This window comes from Dendropsophus ebraccatus, chromosome 9 (assembly GCF_027789765.1).
Source record: "Dendropsophus ebraccatus isolate aDenEbr1 chromosome 9, aDenEbr1.pat, whole genome shotgun sequence".
In the NCBI taxonomy this organism is placed as follows: domain Eukaryota; kingdom Metazoa; phylum Chordata; class Amphibia; order Anura; family Hylidae; genus Dendropsophus; species Dendropsophus ebraccatus.
This window is the reverse complement of record NC_091462.1, coordinates 77,728,997-77,747,370: the sequence shown is the minus strand read 5'-3', so window position 1 is coordinate 77,747,370 and position 18,374 is coordinate 77,728,997. Positions and strand designations below refer to the sequence as shown.

The following is an 18,374-nucleotide window of genomic DNA, read 5'->3' as shown; positions in this document are numbered from 1 at the left end:
TGGAGAAGTTTTGGGGGGCAATACAATACTTTAATAAAATTTGCGCCGGACTTCTGGAGCCTTAGCCTGAAAATAAAGTACCAAACCAAAATAATGATTAAGAATTAGATCCATTTATCACAACTTTCTACTAAGTAGAATGGATTCCAAACAATGCAATGCATTATTATTGTTTTTAGTGAAAGAAAATGTTGACCTAGACTATCCAGTGCCTTCCCAAAAGCTTATTGGGACTTTAATCCCAAGTACCCTTCTCCTGCTGTATGTAGAGATCTGGCTGTAAACCTTGCTCAGGTATTACAGCATGTTATGGATAAATGATTTTTTTTTTTACTTTTAAGAAGTTGTCATGGCAACCTAGAAGATTGGTGGGTGGGAAAGTGGAAAGAGCGAGGCAATGTGTTGGAAAGGCTCAAATAGTTTTAAATCCGTGTGACAGCTTTTCAGATGAGCTATTACATAGTTACCATAGTAACCAATTGGGAAAATCTCGACGGAAATCTGTAATTACTAGAAGGGTGATGTTTCCCGCTTCAGTAATCAGCACATTGCAGCAATTCCAACAGTCGGGAGCTCTCCAGGAAACAAATGCAGCAATATGGCGGATATGTGACTTCTGAGGGGGCGTAGGGTAGTTTCTTAGTAACGACCTGCGCTATGAACTTTGCTTTCTCATTAGCCATAAAAAGTGATTTCAAGCTCTGACAAATCTATCACACAGTGGACATCGACGACGCCTGACGGACCCCACTGCAGATCTGCACTGTGGTCGGTCGGCTTTCGTGTCCGTTGTTTTTGAATAAAAGAACAATATTGCATATTTAAGGGGGTATAGGTGTTCCGGTAAATTTAAAGGAACCTGTCATATCTTTCATGCTGGCGGAAGTCATTAGGCAGTCCATAGAGGCTTCTCCTCACCTCGCCACCATTGATTGATATAAGGAGACATCTGTCAATTAGACAGAAGCATCTTGGGATCACCCCGATGACTCAGGGTTCAGACAGCAATGTAACTCATGACAGGTTCCTTGACATTATTTAGTAGTGGTTCAGTTAAAAAAAAAAAAAAGATTATATTTTAACAACAATGCTTAGATGAAAAATGAGTGGAGAACATAATAACTGATACATTTTAGATTATGAAACGTTAGTAAAGGGCTCCCTTAGGCATTAAATGTCAATGTTGTTTGTAAAAACTTTTCATAGAAAAAAGTCAAAAGTTTTGATCAGTCCAGGTATGAGTGTTTAGACCCATAGTGATCGGGAGAACGAGCCGGGAGAGGACCTCTCCCCACTATGTATACCGGAAAAAAATTGGCCCCCATTGACTTACATTTTTTTTTCTAAGACAGAGCAGGAGTAGACTGCACTGCAGCACGTCCTCCCCTTATCCGTATGGTTCTGAACACTCAAAACTTTTGACATGTCTCTATGACATAAAATGCAGGATTTGGACAGCACTGGCCAGACTCTATGACTTGTCAAAAGTTTTCACAAATGGCAGGTACACTTTAAAGAGACTGTCAGTAGGGTTATGCTGTCCTATCGCAGGGTAGCATAAACTAGTAGAAGGCATAAGACATAGAAGCTGAGAAGACTGATGTATCACTTACATTGTTCTGTGCAGCTGATTAAGAGATATCCTCCTGAATGGCATGGACAATAGGTCCTCTCAATAATGTGTGTGAGCTCAGTAGTTCTGGATATTTATGAGCACCAGAAAACTCTACCCACCAGCTGCTGATTGGCAGTTTTCTATCCATGCTATGTATAGGCAGTCAACTATCAACCAACAGTTGGGGGGTGGAGTATAGTGTAGCAAGAATCCTATTCTCCTACACATTAGGAGAACAGCTAAAAAGAATAATGCAAGTTATACACCAATCTGTTCAGCATTTCTGTCACTAGTTTATGCTGACCTGATTTAAGGCAGCATAAACCTAGTGACAGATTCCCTATTATGTACAAGCATAGTGAGCTGAGAAGTTACAATGGAACCAACAGGTTTTCCTGGCTAAAACCCATGCTACCTGACACGATTACAGTGTCTGGCAGCCTTTGCACAGTGATCAGTAGGAGCTGGGAAACAGGACCATGCTTTGTCGATATAGAGATAGCCTTGCAGTTGCACAAACATTGGTGGAGGCACAGGGGCCATATACATCATCCCTAACTGCTGCCAGTCAACGAAAGTATATAAACTAAACTTTTTTTAAATTATTTTAATAAAGTTATATGACAAAGTAAAAAAAAAAAACTTTATTAAAGCAATGTATTAAACATTAAATATTTAGTCTCCAGAATATCCCTTTAATTCTATGTTCACACATTGTTATTTGTTAATTTATTTTTTTTTTTAATTAATTTATTTTTTTCTTGGCTTCTTGTGACACACGACAAGCCCTTATCAATTTAACCCAGACAGATCAGTATGACCTTTGGTCTCTTTGTAAATTTGGCAATGCTAGTTCTCAATTATTTTTTTTTTTATAGCTGAAGAATCCAGCAACAGACCTTGCTATTTTTAGAATAAGGGCTTTTTGTATGGCAATATCTACATCTATGAGCTAAATATTGGTGCTCTCCCATAGATTTAAATAGGGCGGTATGCACATGTGCTTATGAAAATATTGCAAAAGCTGCACCTGGCACAGAGGATTTTCATTTCTCTGCATAGTTAAATATAGTAATATCCTCAAACCAACAATGTACATGTAGATTTCACTAAATACTCCCGCCAACTGAAAAATCTGGAAACTAGCCAAAGACTGTCTTGCAAAGCAGATCAACAAATCTGCCAGTGTTTGTGTACAAAAGGAGAGCAGTGCAATATCATTAAACAGATTAAAAGAAAACTCCAGCAAAAAAGACAGTGTACAGGATCTGTCCTAGGGTCCTATAAACAGCGATTTTTGTTTCCACTGATTAACGATAAAAGATTGCAAACGAGCGCTTTTGGGAACAACCTGAGATCATTTACCACATGAGGGTATGTCCACACTACAGAATCCCAGGGGATCACCCGCCGTGGATTCCACAGCTCGCCCCCTTTCGTGGCCGGCATATCTGCGCTAGTCCCATAGGCTTCTTTCTATGGTTTGGCAGATTCCACCAGAAGAATTGGCCGTCTGCCAGAAGAATGGATCCGCTCATTCTTTGAGCGGACAGCGGAATCTGCCAAACCATAGAATGAAGCCTATGGGACCAGCCCCCCTATCATGTCTGGGCTTCCTTGCTTGTCAATCACCCCGCTGAGTGCGGTGACAAGCAGAGAGCCTTGACTAGTCACAGCCCAGATCGCTGGTTCCCAACTCTCGCTCTGTCTCACAAACCAGCATAAAAGCTTAGCACTTGCAAGCTGCAGCCCATCCACAAATGTGAAAGGGCCTAAAAGAAGCACTGTTTTTTGCTTTTTTATTTGCCCCCCCACCCCATTAACATTGTATGATGATCGTTTTCCGGAGGCACAGGCTCATTGCGGTGCTACGGCGCCATTCAAATCCTGCTGGCACCCACATGAACTCTTCTCCGGCTATGCTACATCTGAAGAGACTCTCATAGAGAAGCATTGAAAACACTGATTTTTTGGTCTTAAGAAAGGAGGGAGGTCAGAATAGATGGGACATAGGTGCAGCGTGATCTGTATGGTGCTGTAGCACCGAAATAACGCTGTGTTGTGGGAACCCGATCATCATGGGAGAGTATAGAAGAGAGCCTGCAGCCTGGGAAAAAATGCATAGAAGATCGCACCTCTCTTTAATGACACCAGTGCAACGTTTCTATAGGCTGCTATAGATGCAGCCTTTCTCAAGCAGTTCACCCACATAAATATATCTATTTTCTGGTTTTGTTTAGACACTTTTTTCCTCTTGGGAGCAAATTTAAAAAAAAACTGAGTGCTTCTTTAACGGGAATCTGTCAGCACCCAGACTGGACCTGAGGTGCTAACAGTGTAGTATTTTTTACGCTCTTTACAAACACACTCTAATCAAGTGTCAAAGAGGAGTGGTGGCTTGACGTTTGTGCGGCACCTTGGCACACCTCACCACTACTTCCTCCACCCCGTTTTCCTGCCTCCTGCTTCCCATTGTTATGCGCATGCGACTTGCCAGTTTGCACCTGCGCCGATGATTCCCTCAGTGGCGTGCTCCTGTTAACACAATTCACGCATGCGTCGTAGGGCAGAAGAACATCACACACATGCTGAGGCCCTGAAGCCCCCCCCCCCCCCCGACTGACCACTAAACGGTCAAGTGAAGTCATAACTACATAACTGTTAGCTCTGGTCAGGAGTGCTTGCAGTTAAAGGGACATTTGCAAAACCCAGGAGACCAGCAGGGCCACCCGGTGCTGCAAATGATGACGGCTCAGGGGGCCCAGTGTATTGCAGGAGCAGGCCATGGGGCCCCCTGATGCGGCGGGCCCCATAGCAGCCGCTATGGCTGCTATAGTGGTAGTTACGCCCCTGCTAAGGGTACATTTTATAACACTGTACACGTGTCAAGCCAAAAAGTAAGTCACTGATTAATTATGAAATGTCAAGATGTCCCTAAGTGGTAATACATTACAGTCCTAGCTACTGGATGACCACGGTCTACAAACAAAGCGCTCAAATTCTGCACCTTGACCTGCTTTTACAGGATTGCTTTCTGGGAAAGATTCTGCGGTGCTGTAAATTCCAGAAAACTAGACCTGAAGGCACAATCACTGTCAACCATTGGCAATTGTAGTCAATACACAGAAATAATGAAATAAACATATATATGTGTATGTAGCTTTACACATATGTACACATACACCTGTGATCTGCTTATTGCCAAGGGACCCTTCTGTGGCCATGTGATTACACACTTTTTGGCCCATATTTCCAGCAGTACCTGCACTGTGTCTTTGTCAATGAATGCAAACTGAATGCAATTACGGCTTTACACAAGACTGGGTGCCAAACAGGTGGTTGGGAACCAAGCAAATGGCTCAAATCTAACATTTACTCAGTAACAGTGGATGCGAACCCTACAGTTTGAGGTTGAAGTAGTTTAAAGGGACTCCGTACCCACAATCTGACCCCCCAAACCGTTTGTGCCTTTGGACAGCTGCTTTTAATCAAAGATCTGTCCCGGAGTCCGTTCGGCAGGTGATGCAGTTATTGTTCTAAAGAACAACTTTAAACTTGCAGCCCTGTGTCAGATTGGTGTGGCCTAGTGTACCCATGCCCTAGGATTGAGACATCCCTCCATCTCTCGTCCCCGCACTTTTCATCACTAGGAATGCCCCTAGAAAAATTTCTGCTATTCATCACCTGTGTGAACACTGCACATGGGCCAGATTGTTAAGGTACCTGTGCAGTGTTCAGACAGGTGAGAAATAGGAAAAATCCTGCCCAGCGGCGTTCCTAGTAATGAGGAGGGAGGGAGGAGTGTTGCAATCATACGCCATACACACTCTAGGCCGTGCCAATTTGACACAGGGCTGCAAGTTTAAAAGTTGTTTTTCAGGACAATAACTGCATCACCTGCTGAACGGACCCCAGGACAGATCTTGGATAAAAAGGAGCTATCTGAAGGTACAAGTGGTTGGGGGGGGGGGGGGGACAGATTGTGGGTACAGAGTCGCTTTAAGTATTGTATTTTCATTATCCATTTTGCTGCTAAATCCCTGCATGGATGGGTAGCAGTTAATACTAGCAGCTGATCAGATCTATTCATTAGAAGACAGAGCTTCACAGTTCTTGTCCCCAGCACAACACTGAGCACTGTAGAATCACATTACATTCTATGGACACTGGTGCTATGGATACAGAGCAGGATATTCTTTGGTGAACAGCCGCCAGCACAGGCCACAGCTGGTTGGTACACAGATTTGGTTGCAAACAAGTGACTGTGCTGCCCAGGAGCAACCACTGACTGGCTGAGCGAGACGCCAGGGAGCCGTTGTTTTAAATTAGTAGTCCGGAGGATTATAAAATCTTGCAGCCGGCAGGGGCAGGGGGGAAATTGATAAAGAGTACTAACTTACCTCTCCTCGTGTCCCTGTGAGTGGCGGGACTGGCTGTGGGACCCCCACCGGGCCCTGGGATCTCCGGAGTTGACATGCGTCACGACCCGGTCGATGGACTAGCCGCAAAGCCAGTAAGTGTCTGGGACAGGACACCCCAGGACAGGCCCCCCCACTCATGACGTCATCACAATTTGGGGGGGGGGGGGGGGATTTTTAATCCGCTGGACTTCTTAAACATAACAGCAATTATTTGTCATTGAATGGCCGCCATCCACTAAATTTCAACAGTGTGTGAACATAGGTTTTCTGTGTTTTCAATCCACTCCTGGTTATGGTTGAAAAATACTGAGCAAAATACAGAGCAAATATATTGTGTGGGAACATAGCCTCAAGGGGAATACAGCAGAGTTTTAATACCACAACCTGCGGACAGGTGTGGCACTGTTTTTAGCAGTAAAAGAGCACTGATTCTTTGAATCTCAGAGAACCATTTTAACCCATTAGTGACTGTCAATATGTCTTTTACAGCGGGGCATTTTTATGGTAGTATCAGAATTAGGATATGCCACATTATTGTGCCGCCTTTACAGGAGATCAGCTGTCATTAAGACAGTTTAAACTACCCGGAGTTTAACCCATTACATGCTGCTGTCAAATCATGACCTTGGCTTTTGATTATATCCATGGCAATCTCTGGGGTCTTGTGAAGGTCCCCAGGCCTGCCACGGATATACATGTCTGGATATACACATACACATCACCACATCTGTAACAACCTAAGCTATAAAACTACAGTACACCAATATTTATACAGCCTGGTAACCACTGTATCAGCCAAAATAAAACAACAGTATGATTCTTGGAGGAAGCTGATGTAAAAAGTAATAAAACTGCTTGGTCCCTAAGGCCCAAAATCGTCCGGTCACTAAGGGCTAAAATCCCAAAGCATGCAGTATGTTATGGAGTTTGAATACGTATCCTGCGGATGCAGCAGGACCACATTTACCCTTTAGGGTAGCTTCACCCGTACCGTATCGCTGCGTATTTATTGCTGCATGTTTGGTGCGATTTTTACATGTGAGTTTTGATTTTCACATGAAAATCATGTGAAAATCAAAACTCGCATGTAAAAATTACACCAAACACACAGCGATAAAAACGCAGCGATACGGTACGTGTGAAGCTACCCTTAGGCTAGATTCACACACACCGGATCTGCAGCGGATTTTAGGCTGCAAACTCGCAGCGAAATCCACTGGGGATCACTTGGCTTTCATTTTCAATGAGATTACATACTCGGAGTGGGATTGACATCCCGCTGCGAGTATGTGACAGCCCCTTAACCCTCTTCTGGCCAGAGCATCCTGTACCTGCTACACGCTCCGGCTTGCTTTAGGGCTCCCAGTGTCGGAACCAATCAGTGGCTGCGGTGGGGCAGGGCACTGATTGGCTGAGCGGGGTACCCCCAAAAACAAGGATTAAAGTGTCACTGTCGTGAATTTTTTTTTTGCAGAAATCAATAGTCCAGGCGATTTTAAGAAACTTTGTAATTGGGTTTATTATCCGAAAAATGCATTTTTATCATGAAAAAGCAGTTTGAAGCTCTCCCCCCTGTCTTCATTGTTCTCCTATGGAGAGAGCTAAAGAAAAGACCAAAACAGGACAACAAAGAGTTAATCTACAAATCCCTCACCCCTTATCTGTTCTGACCATCACCAGTGACCTGTCTGAGCTCAGATTACAGCTGTCACCCAGCTCCGTGCCTGTAATCCTCTGTTATCTGCTTTCTGCTGCCGGCTAACTCCCTCCTTCCTCCTCCCCCCTCCCCTCTCCCTAGAGCAGACAGGGTACGTCTCCTGCAACAAGTCACAATTTTCAGATTTTTCAGAGTGGATGAAAAAGAGGAAGGAGGGGGGGACCTGGGAAAAGGCTTTTTACATGCAGATAATGGCAGATTTGGCTAATAAACCCAATTACAAAGTTTCTTAAAATCGCCTGGACTATTGATTTCTGCAAAAAAAAAAAAATACGACAGTGACTCTTTAAAGCCTAGGTAATAGGCTGTATCCCTGTTTTCCAGGCGGTACTGGGGCTGTCTCTACCTTCCCCATGGAACGGAAAGGCAGCGGGAGTCAAATGCCGATGGTTCGTGTTCGTACGAACCTGAACCTCGTCCCTGTTCGATCATCTCTACTGTTGACCTCTACATTACTTTAGCCTTCTACTTGTTGTGCAGTGTGCAAGAAGACTGAGATTATGGTATACTGTTTTTAGAGTTTGCCAACACTTGAGAGGTGTGGGTTATCTGTGATCTTCTTTCACAGACTAAAGACAAAACACAACAAAATAGTTGTTAAGTAGAATAAAAACTTACACAAACAGCAGCGGGTTCGGGATTGTTTGCTCCACCAAAATTAAGTGTTTTTTTTGGAAGCTGTGCGGTTTCAATACATAACAATAGATTGCCCATTAATTTTAGGAACCACCAGAACTGTACACCAACATGCTTTACCACTTCACCCCCTGTAGTCTGTATAAACACTTAATGGTGGTGTTTCACCTGCAAAAAATTTATTTCCGCTCTTCCTTCTGCAAGTTGGCTGGGGAGTGATGGTGGGACACATTGATACCGAGGTGAATCAGCTCTGCATCTCTGTGTCTACCACTGAGATCACAGGCTGCTTCAGAGAAAATCCACAAGCCCCACAGCTGTCCTGGCCATCAGGTAAGGTCACAGATAGTGTTGAGCTGACTTGCCAAACTGTTGCATGCAGTCCTAGAAAGTCCTTCGAAGACATGGATAAAAGCCATAGGCTGTAACCATGTTTTCCTGGAGCCCTAGGACAGTATCCAACTTTTTTAGACATCGGGAAGAGCGTTCCTTTTCGGTGAACATTGCGAAACCCCAACAGTTCTGCAAGTCTGCTCAACACTGGTCACAGTTCACTTACAGCAGCACACTGAGCACAGCAGGATTCTGCGGCGGGAATCTCCGCCACGGAATTCTGACGAACTTGCTCAGTGTGAACTGGCCCTATCAGTTATAAAAATTTAAGCTGGTGAGAATACCCCTTTAATCCATGAAGAAATATAGCTGGTGTAAAATGTCTTAAACTTCTCCTCATATAACATATGGTGGGTAGCGGGACAATATCATACTGCAGACACAATGGAATTTACAGATTTTAAACAGGGTTATTCTTTAAATTGAATTATTACCATGTAAGACTATAACATTGATGCACAGTTCTCAGAGAGGTCTCCCCTCCTCCAGTGTATACAGGGAAACCAGTCTATAAATCCCCAACTCACATTCCAAGGATGACTGCACAGGGCTTTCTGGCTTACACAGAAGGGAGTTTGTGTCTGGTACAGATCAAAAATAAAAAACGCTAAAAAAGCCGGCATGAAAAACATCTCCAATCCCGCTGGTTTACTAATTACACCGATACTGAGATGCTACTCAGTAAGGTCAGACTAGTGAGCAGCTACCAAGCCATGTCATTGCTTCTGCTATTACTGATGGGAATAGGTGAAAGTGGAAATTACTACTGCCGGCAGGGAGGGGGTGGAAATGGGGACAGTATAGCTACCACTGCTCCTGCATCGTGGCATTTGGTGCTGCTGGAGAGGTATTTAAGTGACACTGTCACCCCCCTTTTTGCATTGCAAATTCTCTGCACAGGTGTAAAGGGTAAATTTAGAAGTTTTCACACCTTATCTTACATTATACGTCATGGTGCTTGTTCCAGTAAAAAGTGATCTTTTATCATCTGCGGATTGTGCGATGTGGACAGGGTTTCACGAATGAAGCGCCACAACGCCTACAACGCTACTGTTGGCCCCGCCCTGTGATGGCATCAGCACATAGGCCCAGCCCCTAACCGGCCATTGGTATGGGCCGACCTAGACCTTTAGGCTGGCCTGTTCCAATGGTCGTAGGGGGCCGGGGCCTATGGGCCGATTACATTATGGGGCAGATCAATGTGGTGTTGTGGGCGGGGCTAAGTTTGCACGTGAAGCCTCCCACAGATAGCACAACCCACAGATGATAAAAGATATCTTTTTACTTGAACAAGCACCATAACGTATGATATAAAATAAGGTAAGAAAACGGCAAGATTTACCCTTTACACCTGTGGAGAAAAGTCAGAATGCAAAAAGGGGGTGACAGTGTCACTTTTATTATACAATTTCTATCATAATTTTCCTAGACTGGAATACTCCTTTACCTGACTAGGAGAGGTTGCATATGGTTAAATATTTATTTGGTTATATATTTTTTAAGACAATGGCCGTTCTTGTCATAAAATAATGTACTGCATAGAAGTCTAAGTGAACAGCAAATATTTGCAGCTGCTAGAGCAAGATCAACGGCTCTGTTCACACAATGTAGGGCCGTTGCGATGGCCGTACATTGCATAGACTACTATGGTGATTTAGATTGCCGGCACACCCAAATGTAACTGCATCCGATCCTGTGGCCGATACTGCAGTAACTGCAGTAACATGTAAAACAACAGCTGTGTAAAACAACAGCTGTGTCAAACAATGGCCATCGTCTTTACTCAGTGTGAACATAGGCTTAAAATGCACGTAATGTACATAAATGTATGTAATTTATTGTCTGGATCGCAAATCTGCACTGAGCAAGCTGGAAGCCATGTGATGTGCTCCAACCAATGAAAAGGCTGCTGGTGCGCATGTGCACCAGTAGCCTTTTCTTTCCCATTCAGTTCCATGAGAAGACCATTCGGAGAGGGGCTGGCCTAACGAAGAGGAGGAGGAAGGTCAGGCCAGCCCGGCGCTCATGACAACATCGACACAAAATGGCGACAGTGGGCGACAGTTATTGGGCAAGTATGAGTTTCTTTCACTTCTGGGGGCAGGGGGGAAATTAGCAAAAGGGTCCAGAAAGCTAATTAACAGACATTTCAAAGTTTAAAAAGAAAAAAAAAGAAGAAGAGCAGAGTTGTCCTTTAAGACCGTTCACAGCCTCAGTGCTGAGATCAACTGTGATCATCAGTTATAACCAGATGAAGGACACTTGACTGATTTGGCTCAGAATACGGGCTCCACTATAACGAATCAGTCTTGGATGCCCAGCCGGTGGGAGAAGTCCACTGCTGTGTGTTTCACCCAGCTGTAACAGAGGATTGGAAGGTGTCTCAGCACTGAGACCCTGACCAGTCTTTCACATGTCTGTGAGACATGCAGATTACAGACCTCTGGGGTTATGGGGCTGCATAGACTGGTCAGAGCGCTCACACTGACAGCTATGAATCAGCTACTTGGACACGAGTACTAAGCCATGGAGCAATAGAAGGTGGTGATCAGTTACATCATCTGGACAGCCGGGAGGATATGCGTAACCTATATAGAGATGGCACCGAGAGGGCAGTGTGATGCTCTGGTCAATGTTCTTAGTTTGCAATGTTACGTAGGGGATATGTTTTAACTCTTTCCCTTCATAGCAGCGGTGGCAATGAGCTTTTTCAGCAGGATAATGCCCATGCTACACTGAAAAAAGGAAAGTGACAGAGTTCATAATTAGAGATGAGCGAACTGGGTTGAAGTCCATCCGAACCTGAACATTTGGCATTTGATTAGCGGTGGCTGCTGAACTTGGAAAAAGCTCTAAGGTTTTCTGGAAAACATGGATTCAGCAAATGACTATATCCATGTTTTCCACATAGCCTTAGGGCTTTATCCAAGTTCAGCAGCCACCGCTAATCAAATGCCGAAAGTTCAGGTTTGAATGGACTCGAGCATACTCCAGGTTCTCTCATCTCTATTCATAATGCTTCCAAACTCCATTCCCCAGATTTCAATGTGATCGAGAATCTTCTGGAAGTGCTGAAAGGTTCTGATGCTATATACCCCAGGATACCTTCAGAGGTCTCGTAGGGTTCAGAGTTGTTATGAGCAGCATAGGTGGCTCCTACTCAATATCAGGTTTTCATGTTATACCTGAGGTACTTGAGGAAGGATGGGGCTGTACAATCAATGTCTTCCGAACATTAGAAAACTTTGCCTTATGACTGCAATTTTCAACAGAGCAGGGATAATGGAGGTGAATGAGTGGCTGGAATTACTTCTTCTTTCAGATGATATCATGATGCTTTTTTCTCATTATGAAGACTCCCCCTCCCCTATCTGTACAGTACATAGAGTCTTACCATTCAAGGCTCCATTACAGTTGTTCGCCCTGGGCGGCTGCACACTGTATAACACTCCCCCTGTATACACCCATTGTAACATTATATATAAAATGGATCTATTAGCAAGTCAGGCCTATAGGCTTTTTCATGCTGGACGGCTATCGCTCTATGAGACCATTGATTTTGCTTCTTTGTGCACATTTTCTTGCCATTACGTGAAAACCATTTTAGAGTGTCTAAGGATTAATGTCTGAATAAAGCACTTGTACAGATGAGCGACTCCATTATCTGTGTCATCCACTCATATGGCCTGAAGCGTTGTCCTCTTCCTGGCTGAGAAAAGCTAATACAAGTATGTACAGTGGCTAGAAGATCCTTATGGCTGGTAATAACTGGCGCACATAACATGTTACTATAATACGTCATGTTTTCCAACCAGATGGACAGCGGACTGATTTCAGTCTGCGCGAGAATTTTTGACATTGGAAAAGATAGAGCATCAAATCTTGGTCAAAGCCTAACACTGGCTGGGAACATTGCCCCCTCTCTTACCAAGCTTTACACTTATCTGACTTTAAGGGTATGTTCACACTGAGTGAAATCGCCAGAATTCTGCGGGGGAGAATCCTGTCTGCCTCAGTGTCCCACAGTGTGTCTATAGGAGGGCTCGCGCGCCTCTGCTTCCGTTGCTCTCCACTCAAATAATTGACATGTCAATTCTTTTCGTGGAGAACAGTGGGAGTGGAGGTGCACAAGCCCTCCCATAGACACACTGTGGGACACTGAGGCAGACAGGATTCCCTAACATACTCTTGCAGTAGATGCTTCTATGATATAGGCTTCCATAAGCCTAAACAACTCTGCCAGGATGGTGGGTCTCAGCATAACTTCCGGTGTACAGAGAAGATTGAACTATTCCTAAGGGTGAGCCACACAGCAGGGGTGTCACGCCACGCCACAACAAAGAGCGTTCTATGGGGTCCAGGCACATCATCCTTCCAGTCAAACCCAGATGACTTATGCTACATTTACACAGAACGATAATTCGCCCGATCGTACGATTAACGATGTCAGAGAAACGATTTTTTTTTCATAACGATCAGCGTTTAGACCAGGGATGGGGAACCTTTGGCCCTCCAGCTGTTGCAAAACTACAATTCCCATCATGCCTGGACAGCCAAAGCTAAAGCTTTGGCTGTCCAGGCATGATGGGAATTGTAGTTTTGCAACAGCTGGAGGGCCGTGGGTTCCCCATCCCTGGTTTAGACGGTACGATATAGCGTACCGAAATTCGTTTTGCGATCGCTTAAAGCCTATCACACATTGGTTAAATCGGCGAACAATTGTTCACACGGAACGATCTGCGAATTTTTCGCAAACGATCAACAACGATTTGAGAAGTTGTTGAAAGATCAAAATTAACGATTTCTCGCTCATTGTTTGATCGTTCGCTGCGTTTACACGTAAGATTATCAATCGTTATCGTGCGAATTTGCACGATAATCGTTCTGTGTAAACGCAGCATTATTTACAGGATTCCCAGAACATGTGAGGTTCAATACAAAAAACCTGGATCCCACTCCAAGGATGGATTATTTTAAAGGGGTTATCCGCTGTTAGAGAAACATGGCCACTTTCTTCCATTGACAGCACTACTCTTGTCTCCAGTTTGGCTGAGATTTTGTAACTCAGTTCCATTGAAATGAATGGAGTTTGTTTGCAAACCACACCTGAACTAGAGACGTGCTGTCTTTGGAAGAAGGTGGCCATGTTTTTCTAACACAGGATAATACCCTTAAAGCATGGGTCTCCATACTGCGGCCCTCCAGCTGTTGCAAAACTACATTTCCCATCATGCCTGGACAGACAAATCCAAAGCTTTGGCTGTCCAGGCATGATGGGAGTTGTAGTTTAGCAACAGCTGGAGGGCCACAGTTTGGAGACCCATTCCTTAAAGCTTAACGAAATACCCGGAATAATTCCAAGATACCAGTGGTGGCTGCACGTAGGAAACACTGATGGTTTAGTAAAAAAAAAATAACATAAAAATCTCCTGGAAGTCTCCTACAGCGGGCAAATATTTAAAAACTTTCCCCGCTCCTGGCGTGATACTGATACATCATGCCAGGCGGGGAAAAAATCCACTCTAAGGGTGCGTGCACACTACGGAATTGCCGCGTATAACCCGCGGCGTATTCCGTCGCTCGTCCCCGCACGCGGCGGCGCGCTTTTCCGCCGGTGCCATAGACACTATTCTGTGCACGGACGGTTTCCGCGTTCCGTCGAAAGAATTGACATGTCAATTCTTTTGGCGGAACGCGGAATCCGCCCGTGCATAGAATAGTGTCTATGGCACGGACGGAAATGCGCGCCGCCGCATGCGGAGACGAGCGACGGAATACGCCGCGAGTTATACGCGGCAATTCCGTAGTGTGCACGCACCCTCAGGCTTCCCTGTCTGTGCTGTCCGTGTTTCACAGAACATGTGAATAAGCCCTAAGGGGGACATTTACTATTGCTGTGCCCCTGGAGTACGCCAGAGTGCAGATTACCCCTTCTCCCAGGCGTACACCAGCCATATCTCCCACACTTGATTTATGCCTGCTTTCATGGCAGAAGTCTACACCGTACGGCAGGCACAGGTCAGTGAATCTGGCCTTTAAAGGCGTTATACAGTACTACAAAAACATTGCCACTTTCCCCCCTCTCTTGTCTTCAGATTGGGTGGGATTTGGAACTCAGTTCCATTGAAGTTAATAGAGCTTAATTGCCAACCACACCTGACCTGGAGACAAGAGAGCAGGAAAAGTGGCCATGTTTTATAGCGCTGGATAACACCAGCAGGGTGTTACTAGCTGAAGGAAGATTTTCTGATGGTCTCCACCACTGATGCATATTGGCATAGTGTAACACGACTACACTCATTATCATAGCAAACAAAAGATTGATAGAACAAAAGACTAAACGATACACAACAGAGGAAATGTGGAGGGTAGCGGCAAACAGCTGGGCAGGAGATTGTGAGATCTCAGGCATGGCTTCCTACACATATACTAGGATTTAGTAACTATCAGACGGGGAAGGGTCACAGGCCTGGGAGGACTACAGGTAACACAATGCTGCCGATGGCCGTGCATCCTGCAGAGGGGAATGATTCTCCGATCGCTGCCCAGATGTATGGAATCATACTGATTACAGCAGGCTGGCACCATCAGGGCATCCCGCACCTTTTATAAACTCTTCTATACTAATGGTGGGTTTACACAGAGAGATTTATCTGACAGATCTTTGAAGCCAAAGCCAGGAACAGACTATAAACAGGGAAAAGGTAATATAGGAAAGACTAAGATTTCCCCTCTTCTCAAATCCATTCCTGGCACGGGCTCCCCCCAGCACCGGGCTCTGTGACCTCATCATCCACCAGCAACGGGCTCTGTGACCTCATCACCCCCCAGCACCGGGCTCTGTGACCTCATCACCCACCAGCAACGGGCTCTGTGACCTCATCACCCCCCAGCACCGGGCTCTGTGACCTCATCACCCACCAGCACCGGGCTCTGTGACCTCATCACCCCCCAGCACCGGGCTCTGTGACCTCATCACCCCCCAGCACCGGGCTCTGTGACCTCATCACCCCCCAGCACCGGGCTCTGTGACCTCATCACCCCCCAGCACCGGGCTCTGTGACCTTATCACCCACCAGCACCGGGCACTGTGACCTCATCACCCACCAGCACCGGGCTCTGTGACCTCATCACCCACCAGCATCGGGCTCTGTGACCTCATCACCCACCAGCACCGGGCTCTGTGACCTCATCACCCACCAGCATCGGGCTCTGTGACCTCATCACCCACCAGCACCGGGCTCTGTGACCTCATCACCCACCAGCATCGGGCTCTGTGACCTCATCACCCACCAGCATCGGGCTCTGTGACCTCATCACTCACCAGCATCGGGCTCTGTGACCTCATCACCTACATGCACCGGGTTCTGTGACATCATCACCTACCAGCACCAGGTTTTATGATGTCATCACCCCCCAGCACCAGGCTCTATGATGTCATCACCCCCCAGCACCAGGCTCTATGATGTCATCACCCCCCAGCACCAGGCTCTATGATGTCATCACCCCCCAGCACCAGGTTCTATGATGTCATCACCCCCCAGCACCAGGCTCTATGATGTCATCACCCCCCAGGACCAGGTCCTATAATGTCATCACCCCCCAGCACCAGGTTCTATGTCATCAACCCCCAGCACCAGGTTCTATGATGTCATCACCCCCAGCACCAGGTTCTATGATGTCACCCCCCCCCCCCCCAGCACCAGGCTCTATGATGTCATCACCCCCCAGGACCAGGCTCTATGATGTCATCACCCCCCAGCACCAGGTTCTATGATGTCATCACCCCCCAGCACCAGGCTCTATGATGTCATCACCCCCCAGGACCAGGTCCTATAATGTCATCACCCCCCAGCACCAGGTTCTATGTCATCAACCCCCAGCACCAGGTTCTATGATGTCATCACCCCCAGCACCAGGTTCTATGATGTCACCCCCCCCCCCAGCACCAGGCTCTATGATGTCATCACCCCCCAGGACCAGGCTCTATGATGTCATCACCCCCCGGCACCAGGCTCTATGATGTCATCACCCCCCAGCACCAGGCTCTATGATGTCATCACCCCCCAGCACCAGGTTCTATGATGTCATCAACCCCCAGCACCAGGCTCTATGATGTCTTCACCCCCCAGCACCAGGTTCTATGATGTCATCACCCCCAGCACCAGGTTCTATGATGTCATCACCCCCAGCACCAGGTTCTATGTCATCAACCCCCAGCACCAGGTTCTATGATGTCATCACCCCCAGCACCAGGTTCTATGATGTCATCACCCCCCAGGACCAGGTCCTATAATGTCATCACCCCCCAGCACCAGGTTCTATGATGTCATCCCCCCCCCAGCACCAGGCTCTATGATGTCATCCCCCCCCCGCACCAGGCTCTATGATGTCATCCCCCCCCCAGCACCAGGCTCTATGATGTCACCCCCCCCCCAGCACCAGGCTCTATGATGTCATCACCCCACCCCCCCAGCACCAGGCTCTATGATGTCACCCCCCCCCCCAGCACCAGGCTCTATGATGTCACCCCCCCCCCCCCAGCACCAGGTTCTATGATGTCATCACCCCCCCAGCACCAGGCTCTATGATGTCATCCCCCCCCAGCCCCGGGCTCCGCACATTACGGTGGGGCATGCAGCAGACACAGCATGTCCCCTCCATGGCTGCTGGCTGTCACACACAGCACACATACGTTCCAGCACATCACCTGCAGCACTGCCTCCCGCACATTACCGGAGCACGGTGCCGCCGCTCTCCGCACTGATGTCAAGGACACGGCTCCGCGATACTACCGGATGCGTAAACAAGTTGAGCGCAGCCCCGTGTACCGCTATGTGCCCGAGCCTGACACCGCGCAGCCAGCGATCACCGGCAGATGCCTTCTGTATAACGGGATGCGGTGCCGGGGAGCTCATCCACAACAGCGCTCCGCTGTCACCCCGCACATAACGGTCCGGGAGGGCAGCCGTGACAGCCGCTTATCCGGGACTTACCTGTAAGCGGTGCAGACCCCCGGTCCCCCAGGTAATGCCGAGCCGAGAAAACGCCACCCGGTAACGGGCAGTTCTATCAGGAGCAGCTAGTTCTTCTTGGTAAGCACCTCCCTGACGTCAGGCAGTCACGTGACAGTGCAAGTCACATGGTCCAGGAGACGAAGCGGGCGCTAGGATTTGGGGAGACGCGATTGCGACGGCGACATAGGGGCAAGTGTGTGTGAGGGGCGGGACGTGTGCGGGTATACGGGCTACCGGGGAGGAGGGGATGTGCGGGTATACGGGCTACCGGGGAGGAGGTGATGTGCGGGTATACGTGCTACCGGGGAGGAGGTGATGTGCTGCTATACGGGCTACCGGGGAGGAGGTGATGTGCTGCTATACGGGCTACCGGGGAGGAGGTGATGTGCTGCTATACGGGCTACCGGGGAGGAGGTGATGTGCGGGTATACGGGCTACCGGGGAGGAGGTGATGTGCGGGTATACGGGCTACCGGGGAGGAGGTGATGTGCTGCTATACGGGCTACCGGGGAGGAGGTGATGTGCTGCTATACGTGCTACCGGGGAGGAGGTGATGTGCTGCTATACGGGCTACC

The 18,374-nt window shown here is 47.1% G+C and overlaps 1 protein-coding gene across 1 annotated transcript in view; it reads right to left on the bottom strand.

Moving 5' to 3' along the window:
* The window catches only part of ABAT (4-aminobutyrate aminotransferase), an 89,547-nt gene extending 71,576 nt beyond the window's left edge, over positions 1-17,971 (bottom strand). Inside the window, exon 1 of the mRNA XM_069983661.1 lies at positions 17,779-17,971. The gene's annotated coding sequence lies outside the window, so the exon portion shown is untranslated. The remainder of the gene's footprint in view (positions 1-17,778) is intronic.
* Between the last annotated feature and the right edge of the window lie 403 nt (positions 17,972-18,374).